The sequence below is a fragment of the Zonotrichia albicollis genome, chromosome 6, assembly GCF_047830755.1.
Source record: "Zonotrichia albicollis isolate bZonAlb1 chromosome 6, bZonAlb1.hap1, whole genome shotgun sequence".
Lineage (NCBI taxonomy): Eukaryota > Metazoa > Chordata > Aves > Passeriformes > Passerellidae > Zonotrichia > Zonotrichia albicollis.
The window spans coordinates 17,717,203-17,731,126 of record NC_133824.1 but is presented as its reverse complement, the minus strand read 5'-3'; the positions used below and the strand labels follow the sequence as shown (position 1 = coordinate 17,731,126).

Sequence of the window (13,924 nt, the reverse complement as noted above, 5' to 3'; positions counted from 1 at the left end):
AAGGCACAGTGGGGTTTTTAAGGCAAGGTTTAAATGGCTCAATTTCAGAAATGCTGTGTGTGACAGCAGTAGTCAAATTAATCTTTAAAGTTAGACATAATATAGCTTTAGCTCCCACTGTGCAGAAGTATCCTTGAATAGGGACAGCAGTCGACTTTGTTTTTGCATGTTTGAGGAGTTTCCTTTTTTAATGAAAAAGACCACATCTAATACCTTAAATTGTGGTACAGTTTTCTGAAGTTTTTGAGAGTTACCTGTGTTTGCTTATTTGCTTGCATTAAGAAGAAAAAATAAAGCCTCACATCTGGATTGGGAGTGTGTAGTCATATGCTGCATCTTGTAGAAAAATGGTGCTTCTTTATAACAGTTTTTGAGACATATTTTACAAATATTAAAGGATAACAAAAGATTTCACACATGTACAACAGTTTCAGCCTAGCATGGGAGTGAATGTAGTTTGTTGATTGTTTTCTTCTGAAACAGTATTGTTTTCTGAGTAGTCTCACATTGTGTCTTCTGAATATCTCATTAGCAAACAGCGATGTGAAGTAGCTGTCGAGATTTTGATTCATTTTCCCCCACCAGCTCCTGCCGTAGGTGTGCAGGATCGCACGCCGGTAGATGGAGCCCTGTGCCAGCAGCCGGCTTTGAGCAGCAGCCGGCTGTGAGCGAACCCGCAGCCTCTGCCCTGAGCGCCAGGCGGGAGCGCCTTCTGGCGCATGTGTCTGTGATATGTTTTATTCATTGAAATGGATATGGGGTTAAAATTAAATGTCTGCCGTTGGCTGTGTGAGTGAAGGCAGTGACTGTGTGCTCAGATGCTTGGGGACCAGCCTTGTGGCGTTCATGACGGGCAGGCGATCGGGTGAAATGCCCTGATGTGTTCCAGAGTGCTGCAAGGACGAGAGCCCATGTGGCTTGCCACGTTTTTCTGTTACCTTCTGAGCCAACTGCATGTCCTTAGGCAAATCTTTGTTTAAACCATCAAAAACAGGACCTATGGGAAGCTCTTGAGAAACTTACAAAGCAGATTAAAACAGAAGTTTTGGGACTTAGTTTTGTAATTTTGTTATTCATGTATGCTAACTGCTGATTTTTTTAAAACATATTTTTGGGTATAGAAAATTGTTGAATAGAGCAGTTCAGAAATTCAAAATCAGCAGTAGCTAATCTTGCATATTGCTTCTTTTGCACGCTGTGTCCACACCCACAGCCCTGAGCTGTGTTACGTGGCTCAACTACATGATACTATGGACTGGGTTTGTTGATATTTCTGTCGGCCACTTGTAGAACTGTAAAAAATGTCCAAGTTTTTTGTAACTTTACTTAGAAATCTATTTACCTGATGCAGTCTTGTATGTAGCCAAGTTACTCTAGTGTTAGAACAGTTCTTAAACAGCAAGATGCTAATTTTACTTGAAAGTTTGAAATGTGGTTCTTCATTTTAAAGGGAGAGAGGAGGAAATTTTTTGAGGGATAATAATAACATAAATTGTTCTTGTGGGGATTTTTACTAGATTTGTTCCAGTAAGTCGACACTTGAAATATCTGAGAGATTAGTAGTATTCTGTGATTGTTACAGGTACGCCATTTCTATAACATATGCCCTGCATTTTTTATTTGAAATTCCAAGTGTCTTAATGTTTACATTTCAAAACAATGGGGAGGGTGTGGGTCCCTGGTGTTTTTTCTCTGACTAATATTTCTGCACAGTAACACTCCTCTACTGTACCTTAAATCTCAAAAGAAAAATTAAGTCATTCTTAAAGCCTGAAGATTTGTCTGATGATTATATGAATACTGGGCTAAGTTGCAATCTGAAATAATCTGTGGAAATGTGTTTCTACCTGCTGTCCATTATGTGTGTTAAACTGGAATTCAGATGTTAGGAAATGGACATAGAAGTGAGATTGTGAAAGGATTTTTCAAAAATAAATTGTTCAGTTAGAATTCTGCTGGAATTGTATCATTTTGTTTGCTTTATTTGTTTTAATGTTTAGTAGTTGCCTTTCCTTATGATTTGTAAAAATGAAGTTACAGATTTTCTTTCACATGGCTCATAGTTGAATGGGGCTTTGAGCAACCTGATCTAGTGGTAGGTTTCCCTGGCCATGGCAGGGGGTTGGAATAGGTGATCTTCAAGATCCCTTCCAATCCACACTGTGCTAGGTTCATGGTAGCAAAGTATTACAGCACTCCTGTCATTCAAACCCAATTATTTGTTACAGTCCGGACAGAAAGCTTTGGACGGTATTGCAATTTGTCATTGATTCAGTGCATTTTTAAAAAATCAGACACAAATCACAGCTTTAAACATCTTTGTGCTTTGGTGGGAAAAAATGAAGTCATGTGTGAGGTTGACCCCAGCCAGCAGCTAAACACCAGCACAGCTGCTCACTTGCTGCTCTCCCCAGCAGGCTGAGGAGGAAAATAAGGAGAGTGGAAGAAAAGTCATGTTTCAAGACAGTGACAGTTTAATAAGCAAAGGAAAAAGAAGAAAGAACAAACCAACCAACCAAAACTAAAACCAACAAAAATTTGTACAAATGGAGTCACTTGCCGCCTCTCACCTGCAGCACGCTCTGGTCCAGCCAGTCTCAGAGAGCTGCTGCTTTGGAGGAAAAGCTGCATACCCCCTTTCTTTGCTTTGCCCAGTTTGCATTGCTAAGCGTGACATTTTATGGTGTGGAATATCTTTTTGGCTGGTTTGGGTCAGCTCTGCCCCCTCACAACTTCTTGCCCGTGCCCAAGCTACTCTCTGGAGGCACAGAGTTGGTGGAAAGCAAAAGCCTTGATGCTGTGGAAGCAGTGTAGGCAATATTCAGATTACTGGTATGTTATCAGCCCTGTGTTAGCCATAACCCCAAAACACCAAAATACCATGTGTGCTGTTACAAAGGAAATTAATGACATCCAAACCAGAGTCAGTACAAGTAGAAACATATCTTTTCAATAGTAAAAATACTCTTTTCTAAAATGTGTTATGAAAAGCAAATTTGTAGCAGCATTGATGATAGACAGATGGATATGCAGCTTAAATTTGTAAGGGAGGAATTTCTAAATTTATATAGATACAATTTACATAAGCAAGTCTCAATTTTTAAAATTCTAGTAATAATTTAGAAGAAATTTTACTTCTATGCAGCAGTGACTTCTCACATGTGAATGAAGTTGCAACATATATATTTGGCATTAGTGATGTCTTAAGCTACCATTATTTTGTTCAAGAATGATCATGCCCTTTTGTTTTGAGCCATCATGTTTTTGTATTCTTTGACTTTTGATTTAGTTAGTACCAGAGGCAGTGATATTAGCACAAATAGGAAGCTGTAGCAGAATATAAGTATTTTACTTGAGTGTTTATGAAAATAAGCTACCTCTGCCTCTCAAGGGCATGATTACAAAGTTTAGCTCATGTTCTTGTTAAAAGGATGTTTTCTTTGCAGATGAGGGAGTTTTTTTCAGAAGTTTGACAGTAAAGCTTTCAGTGAAATACAGGGTAGAGCTGAAAAGACAAAATGTTCTGAAAATTACATTCCAATGAATGTTTGCCCTTAGAAGCAAAAGAAGAGCTTAATAATCTCATATGATGCATAAAATGAGTGGTAAAATCAACAGAGTAGATATACTGGTCATTGAAAGGTGAGGGGAATAAGACAAGCCTTCATTAAACTTGGCCTTTAAATGTTTTAAAAAACAAAATACAGAAACACCAAGTCTTGCACCTGCCAGTGTGTGGAGAGCATCATGAAAAGATGACTGATAACCAGTGTTTTTCTGTGCTTGATGCATCAGTTGAATTTGGCAGTTGCTCTGAAGAAAGTGGAGACCACCTCTGTGTGTTCAGCATTCCTTATGTATCAGCACCTGAGTCCTTTGAGAGACTTTGTATACTGCCTGAAGCATTCAGCAGGGAAGTACAGCACATGTTGAATAGCAAAGGCTGTAGTGAGGACTGATGTTTTGACCCAGGGAAGATGATAGAAATGTAGAGCTAGCAATTGTGAAAAGCTTTGGGAAGAATCAGAGCTTCTAGGCTCTGGTTCTCTATCAATCCAAAGGATCACAGGTGGTAACTGAAACAGATTAATTTGTAATTCTGATATAAGCATAATACATTTTTCTGCTGACTGTATAGAGTCACAGACCTCAAAGACCTACTGATAGTTGCCTCTAGCATGACATTTTATCCCTGTCACAGTGGTTTTTGTTAACAGGTTACATTATGTGGGGAAGGAGATTATGGTAACTGAGACATGTAAAGGACTCCTGCCAAACACAGAACAAAACATTAGCTTGTGCAGAGGCTTGTGATCTTCTGTACTGATGTAAAACAGCTGTTTGGAAAACATTTCTTGGTCTTCTGAGGTCTGAGTGGTTTCTGTGTGCAAGTGAGGGACAAAGGGAGATGTAGCTGAAGTCTTATAAGCAAAACTGTTTTGACTGAGGTCCTGAACTTTTTTTATGACCTAAATTTGTATCTTGGCAGCAGGAGTGGGCAAAGCTTTAATATTCTGAGTTTAGCTATTTATTTGTTCATTTACAAGCTCATAAGCTGTAATTGCAGAGCATCTTTCAAAATCTTTATTCCGTCAGTAAAATACATGTGGTATTATACTTGCAATCTGGCTCATGCCTAGAAACCATTTTTCTGCTGGGCCAATTACCAGTATTTGTGGTGCTCTGGTATAGCAGTAAGGAGAACTAGCAAGGTAAATCAGTCTAAAACTTGCATTTATGAGCTAAACAATGTGGACTATTCATGCTTAGAAATGTGTTATATGAAATTATAATTGAAAACCAATTAATCAACCAAGAGGGAAATTCACCTGCTAGCTAATGTATTTTAAATTATATACACTTCTGACACAGCCTTTTCTGAAGGTTGAATGACAATGGGGGTGGTTTCATTCTTATTCCCCTTTGCAGGGGGATTGTATTCCCCTTTGGAGCTGAGGAGTTGTGCTGGCTTCCCTGCTCAGCTTTGCAAATACATTGTTCAAAACATCAATTCAAACTGATGTTACTGTGCTTTATCCACCAGTGAGCAGTTTTGCCCATTCCCTGTATCTAAGGTACAGATTCCAGGTGGATGGTGGAAGTCCTTTTTTTCATATTTTGTGTTTGTAGGACAGATTTGAGTCATTATCTCTAGGATAAGGAGATGGTAAAACACCTTAGTCATTCCTACAGGGACTATTTATGTAGAGGAAGGATATTCTTGTTTCAGCCTAGATCTTGCCAAAGTTTTTTTTGCTTATATGTTTTTTAAAATAGCATAAATTACATTCCAAGGATTTTTATGTGGTTTTACATTGTTTATATGTGTGTCTCTCTATATCATTAAATTAATGGTTAAAAATTTTTTAGGATTTTAGGCCAAACTGAAACTAAAGTTGGTTGTTTGTTTTTTTTAATATATCACTAACTACGTGTTGTAATACCATTTGACTGTAGGTTTTTTGATATTTTTTTCTTGATTTTCAAAAGCTATTAAGCTGTACCTATTTTTGTATGAAATCCACTTTGATAACGGATAAACAATTTGATATTTCTACATGTGAAAGTCTGTGTACAAATAGTGTTTAGATAAGCTGCTTTAATCTGTTATTGTGCATATTTTATAATTTTATAGTTAATTCAGGAATTTTGAATAATTTTTTTTATTGTATACATTTGTGACTGGTTGCAAATAAATCACAGAAGTACAGTGTCAGCATGAATTAATTATGCAAGTAAACCAAATGGCAATTTCATTATTTTACTGAAATGCCAAGAGTTTGAGGAGATCTTTTATCTTAATAGATTAGCCAGAATTCATTGGGAAAAGTCTTAGTATGTTTAAGGTAATGGGAAAGTCTTGCTTTCAGTACATCCTACAGAGATCCTGTTTAAAACAGATGACAGTCTGTCACGTTCAGTAGCACATCAGTCATCAGATTTATACTAATTCCTTAAGCTGAACATTTCATTCAAGCTTGTAGATTGTCTTGTCAAGCTACCAAAAGCCTCATAGCTTTTCTGTCAAGCATAGAGTTGCACCAGCAGTTCACAAATAAATGCTAAGCTGCAAAAATACTGTTTATTTTCTTTAACCTTTTATTCAGTTAACTACACTGTTCTTTCGTGTTACTTTCTCCACATGTGTTTATCACAAGGTATTCGAGGGACTGCCTCCTAAACATGCCTCATCCTGACCGCAGCCACTTCAGACCAAGGACCACTCATTTTGGGGCAGGTTGTTTTTACTTGTAGCAGTCTAGACCACCATGGTTATCACATTCCTCCTGTAATCACAAAGGCCCAGTGAGCAGCTTCCTTTGCTGCAGACGTGAAGGAATCCCAGTGCTGCAGCTGTGGTGGGGCCGCTCTGGCTTTGTGCAGAGTGGACGTGGACTTCGTGGCCTGCATGGAAAGGGACACTTCTGCTGTCAGCCCATATGGTCATGGCATTCTTTGTATTTACTCATTACAATCCTTCTACGATATTCTCTCATGCTGTACTGTGTATGTGTGTGTCTTTTTTTTTTTCATTTCCTGTCTGACCATCTCTAATTCTGAGCTTTTTGATTTAAACGAAGTTGTCTGTGTAAACTGTAGCACTTGCTTATGAAGTCTACTTAAACCTTACATGGTGGTGAGAGCTTGACTTGAGACATACTTTCTTGAAGTCAACATGTGTATATCTGAGGTAGTAAAACACTGAGGATGGTTAGTTGAAGTTAATTAATTGAATTAAGAAAAGAAAGTAAACTATTAGATTGGTGAATATGTATAAATTACATTTAAGGCCAAAAAATTACTTGTAAAGTACTGAAAGCCTCATGTCCAGATAAGACTAATCTCTATATTAAATTGTTAATGCTATGAAATTCAATATGAGCTTGTGACTGCCCTTTAATAGAAAGATTTCCTTGGTTGTCTCTTTTAGCTATTAAAAATTATATCTAAGCTGTCTGTTAATGATTTTCCAGAATCATCAATTTCAGAACTCTAGTTTTTACTCCTAATTCTTCACTGTAACTTGTGATTTCTTCTAATACATGATTTTTCCTGTCATTTATATGCAGTGCTAAATTTTCTCTCTTAATCTGGTGTTTTTCTTTGTTATAAAGCCCTGCTCTTTTTAATTTTTCTTGGTCTGTTAAATGGCCAGTGTGTTCTTTTAGCAGGCTTATTCCTTGAATGGATATTCTGAAAGACACATTGTACATGTCTAGAAAGGAACTGTGGGGTTGAAGCCCTAGATAAAACTAAAGCCTGAGTATATAAAAAAAAGATTGTTAAAATGTCAAGATAATGAAAAGTCAGAAAATAAATTATACCTATTATTAATTTTGAATTGTATTCAAACATAGAAATATGTATCATAGACAAAAGCTGATTACAGAGAGATAAAATTCAATTTTACACTAGGATAATTGTTTTATGTATTTTACATTTATTTATAAGATCAGATAAAGGCCTGGAATTCTCTATATAAATCACAGTATGGTCCTGATGAATGCCAAGGTCAGTAAAAGGAAACCCCTTCACTTGCAAAACACATTGCTACTGCAGAAAATGCAAAGTGAATAAAATGAAACTGATAGGCACCATCTTTCCTACTACACATTCTTTACTTGCATTATAATGTCAGATCTTGGAGTAGTTTTGGGTGTTCAAAGGAGTGAATAGGTATCAATGCTCTCAGCATCCTCCCATATATTATCTGTAGCCAAATTCACATACCTTTGCTAAGTAGAGATTAATGCAAAACTTACTTGAGGATTGTGAGTGAGGCTGGATCTGTTGTCACTGTAACACTGTGAAATTAGATTGGCCTTGTTCAAAGGGTCTTGCACGTGCTGGAGATGTAGTTGATGGATCCAAATGTCACATAGATGGCAGAGCCCATGATTTAAGAGTACATTTCTGTAATAAATTACTTCCTATCAGGAAGGCTTATTTTTTCTAGAATCAAATCTCTGGTATGTCTTCAAGAGAAGGAAATGTAACTATTTTTCAGACTGGAAAGGACAATAAAATGGATTCTAGGTTCTCGCAAAAGTGACTCTGTGTCGGGTACCTCAGCTGAATCAGCTTGAACTGAGGAAGAGGACACCCTCTCAGTAACTGGATTTCAAGTCAGAATTTGGAATATGTGAACTGAAATGGCTGCCATTCACCTTACCACACACATTTAATAAATAAGTTGTAGTGTTCAGTGATGAGTTTTCCATGTGTGGTGTATTGGAGCTTTTGAGTCCTAAGACAATAAAAAACAGAGTCCTTGACATCACATCCACTTCACAAAAAAAAGTTACTAGACTTGACGAGTATTTCGTCAATCTGGGAATTTTTCACAAGTGGTAACTTCGAAAACATGACTTTATCAACTGACTGACTTACAGCAAGGAGTTCTGCACTTGTTGCTTTTTACAAAGTCCAGCTTTTTGGGCTTCTGTCAAAGTACCAGTGTCACTGAGGTCAGGAATTTGCACTGTTACTCAGTCTGTTACACAATGTTACACAGTTAGATTACGTCAGAGAGTTGTGACAATGAGTAGTGACTCTACAACTGTAGGATGAGGAACTGATGTCACTGAGCAGCTCTTCCAGGTAAGTGCTGGCATTACAAATGGTCTTTTGTTTTCTTCCAGAATTGTAAGTTTTTTATAACCTTATAGCTCGTTCTGCTTCAGTCAAGGAAGGGCCAGTGCTGCAGGGTCAGAATCTGATCTTTGATTTCTCAGGTAGGATTCAGGGTAAATGGTTTTGCATGCTGAGTGGTTTAACAACTATGGAGTTCTGGTATAGTGCTTGGTAAGCTTCTGCACAGGCAGCTTTTATCTGGTGGGCTGGTGATGAGATCACTGAGGTCTTCTTCCATGTAATCAGGCTGTCTTTCCAAATGCTGAAAATTGATTAGTCTGCGGAAGTACAGATACAGAAATAGCTGTACAGAAGTACAACTACTTGTGAGAGTAGATTCACCTTCCTTTTTTGATACAATTGGATTTCTTTCAGGGTCATAGTGAGAAAATTCCCGATTCAAGGCAGTTATGAAAGGGCAGTAATGGACCCTGTCCACCTGTTGGTTCATGTATCCTGAAATACAAAGCAATGAAGCATCCATGAAGGATTCCTTTGTCATAAAGGTTATGGATTAGGGTGCCCTGGGTGTTTCCAGAGACTGTTATTGCGGCATGTACAGTCAACTGGTTAAGGGTGTTTAAGTTAGTTTTCTGCACTACAGCAGCATAAATGGAGGATGATCTAAATATGCCTGGGCGCAATCTTGAGCTTCTTGCTTTATGGACTTAAAATTTGATAGCAGTGAGAATAAACAGAGTTGTGGGGTGTAACACTTCGCACAATGTACTGAAGGTGACTGCTGTGCAGGTGTACAAGGTAACTCTAATTAAAACAGTTTCCCCTTGAAATGTAATTTTGTTCCTCCTCTTCACTATCCAGTGGTAGACTAATATTTGTCTCCGGAATGTTTTTCCAGGATCTGAAGTGGAATTACAGTATCTGAAGGTTACTAAATATTAGGCAAAAATTATAATTCTCTTCATAGTTTAAAAGTATCTTTCATATTTCAAAAACCCTCCTGGATGTACAATTCTTTTGGCAAACATTCACTGTCTTGCACTAGAGAGAAAACTTACTATAAATAGCATAGGCTGCTTTCATAGTGAGGTTCCCCTCCAGTTGTATCCAAATTTACCTTAAAAGTTAGCAACAACCAAAATAATAAAATCAAACTAGGTACTTTATTGAGAATCCCTTTAGTGTAACATATGACACTTTCTTTCCAATAATACAGGCATTCAGATCATTAGGGAGGTTGGGGAAATAAAGAATTATCTGTACATCTTCAGCTCTTAAAAATCCCACATGTAATAAAGGCAGTGATGGATTTTTTTAAACTGTAATGCTGTAGAATATAATTATGTGTGAAAGTGTCACTGTTTAGTAATGCAGGAATTATACTGTAAATAAAAGAAAAATTTTGTTCCACATGCTATAGAAATTCATTCAGGTTGATGTTAAAGTTCAGTTATAAAGAAATTCATAAAAAATATCAGATGTTACCAGAAAGGTTTTGAAAAAAACCTTTTGCTCATCTGATTAAAGAAAAATGTGATCAGAGCATGACCCCAGAGCGTGCAGTCTCTGGACTTCTCGAATGTCTTTAGGAACAGCATTTTAGGAAGGTGACTATTAATGGATGTCTGAGTATAGGTGTGTTTTTTCAATCTGTCCTGAAAGCACTATGGAAAACCTTATAAATACTGAACTACCTTTTCCTTAGGTTTAGTTTATATATAGTATCCTTGATAAAAAAACAAAAATAATCTTACACCTCCATCAAGTTCAGTGTGATGAGTAAATTAACTTGAATTCACTTAACTCTTTTCAGGCAGACAGCAAGTTATTGCAAAAACAGCAACCTTTTCACAACACCTCCTTTCCCAAAACTGACTGCTCAGCAGATGCACAGTCCAGCTGAAAAACTGATGACAGTGGAATACCTTCTTTGGATAAGCAGAGATATGAACAGCTGTAACTGATTAGATATTGTGGCTTTGAATTCCAGAAGTAATTAAAAGAAATTGAAGTGTAAGACCACTGAAAGCAGTGTCAAAGTATTATAACTCCTACCAGAAAAATGATGCTTTTCCCTTTTTTCTTTACATTTAATTCTGGACGTGTTAAGATTTGCCTTTGACAGTGAGGAGTTACGAAAGCACAACACTAAAAAAAGCTGCTTTCATTTATAATGAGTTTCAGAAAATATTTCAGTAGACTTTCTTCATTCCTCTCAGTTGGACTGTGAAAGAGGAAGTTATTTTGGAGTTTTCTTAATGTTATTATTAGGCATAGATGCCCCAGTAGTGCACATTCCTAACTTTGTCAGGTGTTCCTTCAGCATGAAAGGGGAGATATAACTGTGTAGCCTGCAGGTCTTGCAACTTCACAATGTCCAGGAATATCTTCAGAATTATTCTGAGTATTTGAACTGTTACCCAGATGTTCCCTTTTTTAAAATCTTGTATTTTATCTACACTTCTACAGCTATGAAGTCTTGATTTCTTTTTGTCTTCTAGTGATGCCAAACAGTGAACTACATAATAACTACAATGTCTGACAAAGAAGCCTCAAAATATTCAGCACAATTATGTGCAAGAGAAAGTAGCCATCAAAATGAACCTGGATTTCAGAAGTATGAAGGAAGGCTTTTTCTTCCTTCATCTAGTTAATGGATTTAGAACTTCTCTGCGCCACCCAGGAATAACTGGTCTGGGGCCAATATTCAGCCGCTGTCTCAGCTCTAGTGTTTTGGCAGTGAAAGCATGAATGTATCTTGATGAATCAAGGAATAATTAATGCAAGGTATTGGAATATAGGATAAACTCATAAGAAAGAATAAAACATCCATCTGTTTTCTTTTACCAAAAAAAAAAAAAAAAATCCAAAGAGAATAATTTTGCTGAAAACTGCAAGATACTCCTAGGTCCTGAATATTTTTAGGATTTTTTCTCCATTTGTCTGTGTAGAGAGAATCTGATGTTAACACTCAGAACCCCTAAGAAGTTTTTCTCTCAGTTGTGTGACCCACAACTTATATGAAACTCTTTGTAGTTTGTATTCTCAGAGGAATTCTTTAGGGCTTCTCCACTGTAAATTACTTTCATGGTTTTGGCTGAATAATATGCTTACTAAGGGTTTAAAAGGAACTTTCTTCAAAATCCAGTGAACAAATACGAGTTTTTTAAAAAACATATTTGTCCAGCTTCCTCATTCTGTGTGTTGCATATCATTATAAATAATCAAAAGACTGAAGAATGTGAATGATCCATATATTCAAATACTAAATTAAAAAAAAACAGGACTATTTCATTGGCTGAAATGACAGAGTTTTCATATGTGTGTTGTGACATTTCTGCTTGTGTTTAAAATTGTTCTGCACCTTGCTTTGGAAGGCCTTTTGTAACTAAGTTTTCCATTGTTTGTAACTTTTAACATTTTAGACAGATTTTTTTTTCACAGGAGGAATTTCCTACCTACTGGGTGAAGTTGACTTATTTTTTGTACATATCAGCTGAGAGAAGGTTTTAGGTCTTTTCTAAACAAGAGTTAAAGGGTAAATATGATGTTAAAAAAAAAGCAGCAGTTTGATTGGCATCCTGAGATGTGATTATGTTTTGTATTGCTTTCTTTAAGTTTGGCAGGGAAATTGATCCACTGTCAGAAATATCTGGTTTGTGACTGATGATCTAACTTCAGCTAATGCCTCTTTTTTTCCTTTTATTTTTTCTATTTGTTGTTGTTTGCTTGTTTCCCCGTGATTTTCAACTGCCTGGCACTGATTTGCAGTCTATGGTGACTCTTTGTAATCTTGTACCTTTCATTGTTGGTGCAACATGAGGAAACAGTGGAGCAATTGCTAAGGTGCAGATTTAGCCTCTTCAGTCTTTAGCTTACATTTAAATTCTGGACATTCTCAACAGATTTATTTCACTGAGGATCTCTGGTTCTCATTGAGTTTTGGCCCACCTCAGAATATCTTGTTCTTCTCCGGTAGTCCAAGATCATTTCTGAGTGTGTAGCTTGTTATTTTGAATTGTGCTAGCTTTCAGATTTCTTTGATATTGCAATAAATTTCAGGGAAGCATCTGGACTAATTTTACAAAGTCACTGACATAGTAATCATACCTAAATAAGCAACTGCACATAAGTCATGCTATATATCATGCATGTTGTAAAACACACCATCAGTGCCTAAGGGCTGAAAATGCTCAGAAATGTTGGAGTGTAGCAAATGTAAAATCGTATGATCATTTAGGTTGGAAAAGACATTTAAGATCATCAAGTCCAACCATTAATGCAGAACTGCCAAGACCACCACTAGACCATATTCCCTAGTACCACATCTACACATCTTTTAAATATATCTAGGGATGGTGACTCCACTACTTCCCTGAGCAGCCTGTTCCAAATCTTGCCAAACCTTTCTGTGAGGAAATTTTCCCTAATACCCAATCTGCACCTTCTCTCATGTAACATGAGACCATTTCTTCTTGACCTATTGCTTGCTGCTTGGAAGGAGAGACAGACCCCTGCCTCACTCAGCCTCCTTTTAGGTAGTTGGAGAAAGCAGTAAGGTCTTCTCGCAGCCTCCCCTCCTCCAGGCTAAGCATCACGGCTCCCTCAGCAGTTCCTCATAGGACATGTGCTCTAGACCCTTCCCCCTTTGTTGCTCTTCTTTGGACACATCCTGAAGTGTGCCATTTTTCTGTAACTTCCACTTCTTGCTTACAAAGGGTGAAGTTGCTATTCGTAGTCACTGAATGCACTGTGTACTGGATCTAGTTGCTAAATCTTAAAAAAAAAAAAAAAATCTGAAGTTCAGGCAAGACTGTGTGGTTATTGAGTCAAAATGTATGTGTTCACACCTGAGCAACACTCTATGTTCCTATGCTTTTACTGCTGAGCAAGCGTGGTTAACGGAGCAATTACACTTGTAGTGAAGGATAGCTTTCTTTTCAGGTAGTTATCTAAGAAAAGGATAGTTAATTTGCTTGCAAAGAACAAATAGGGCTAATGTGGAGTCAATGTTATTTTATTTCTCTGAGTTTTTCAGCTTGTGAAATTTCAGGTGATGTGATTCCTCAGCTGCAGCACACAGTATAGAATTGGAGCAGTTGCATTATTTGGGTAGAAAGAGTGCACTGGATGTGCTGCTTTATGACAGCCGTGGAGGCACATCTGTGTTTTTGTGCTGTTTAAAACAGCCTGACAGATACATAACTGGTGGTCTGTATTTCCCTGCAGGAAACCAACAGGCCCCTCTCAGTCCCCATGTACAGGACTGAATCTTGAAAGGTTGGCACATTTCTGACAGGCCTCTGCATGTTTAGTGTTCATGATAGTT

At 37.3% G+C, this 13,924-nt stretch overlaps 1 protein-coding gene across 7 annotated transcripts in view; it reads left to right on the top strand.

Annotated features, from left to right (window-relative positions):
- The window catches only part of MIPOL1 (mirror-image polydactyly 1), a 180,954-nt gene that overhangs the window by 8,494 nt on the left and 158,536 nt on the right, over positions 1–13,924 (top strand). The window lies entirely within an intron of this gene.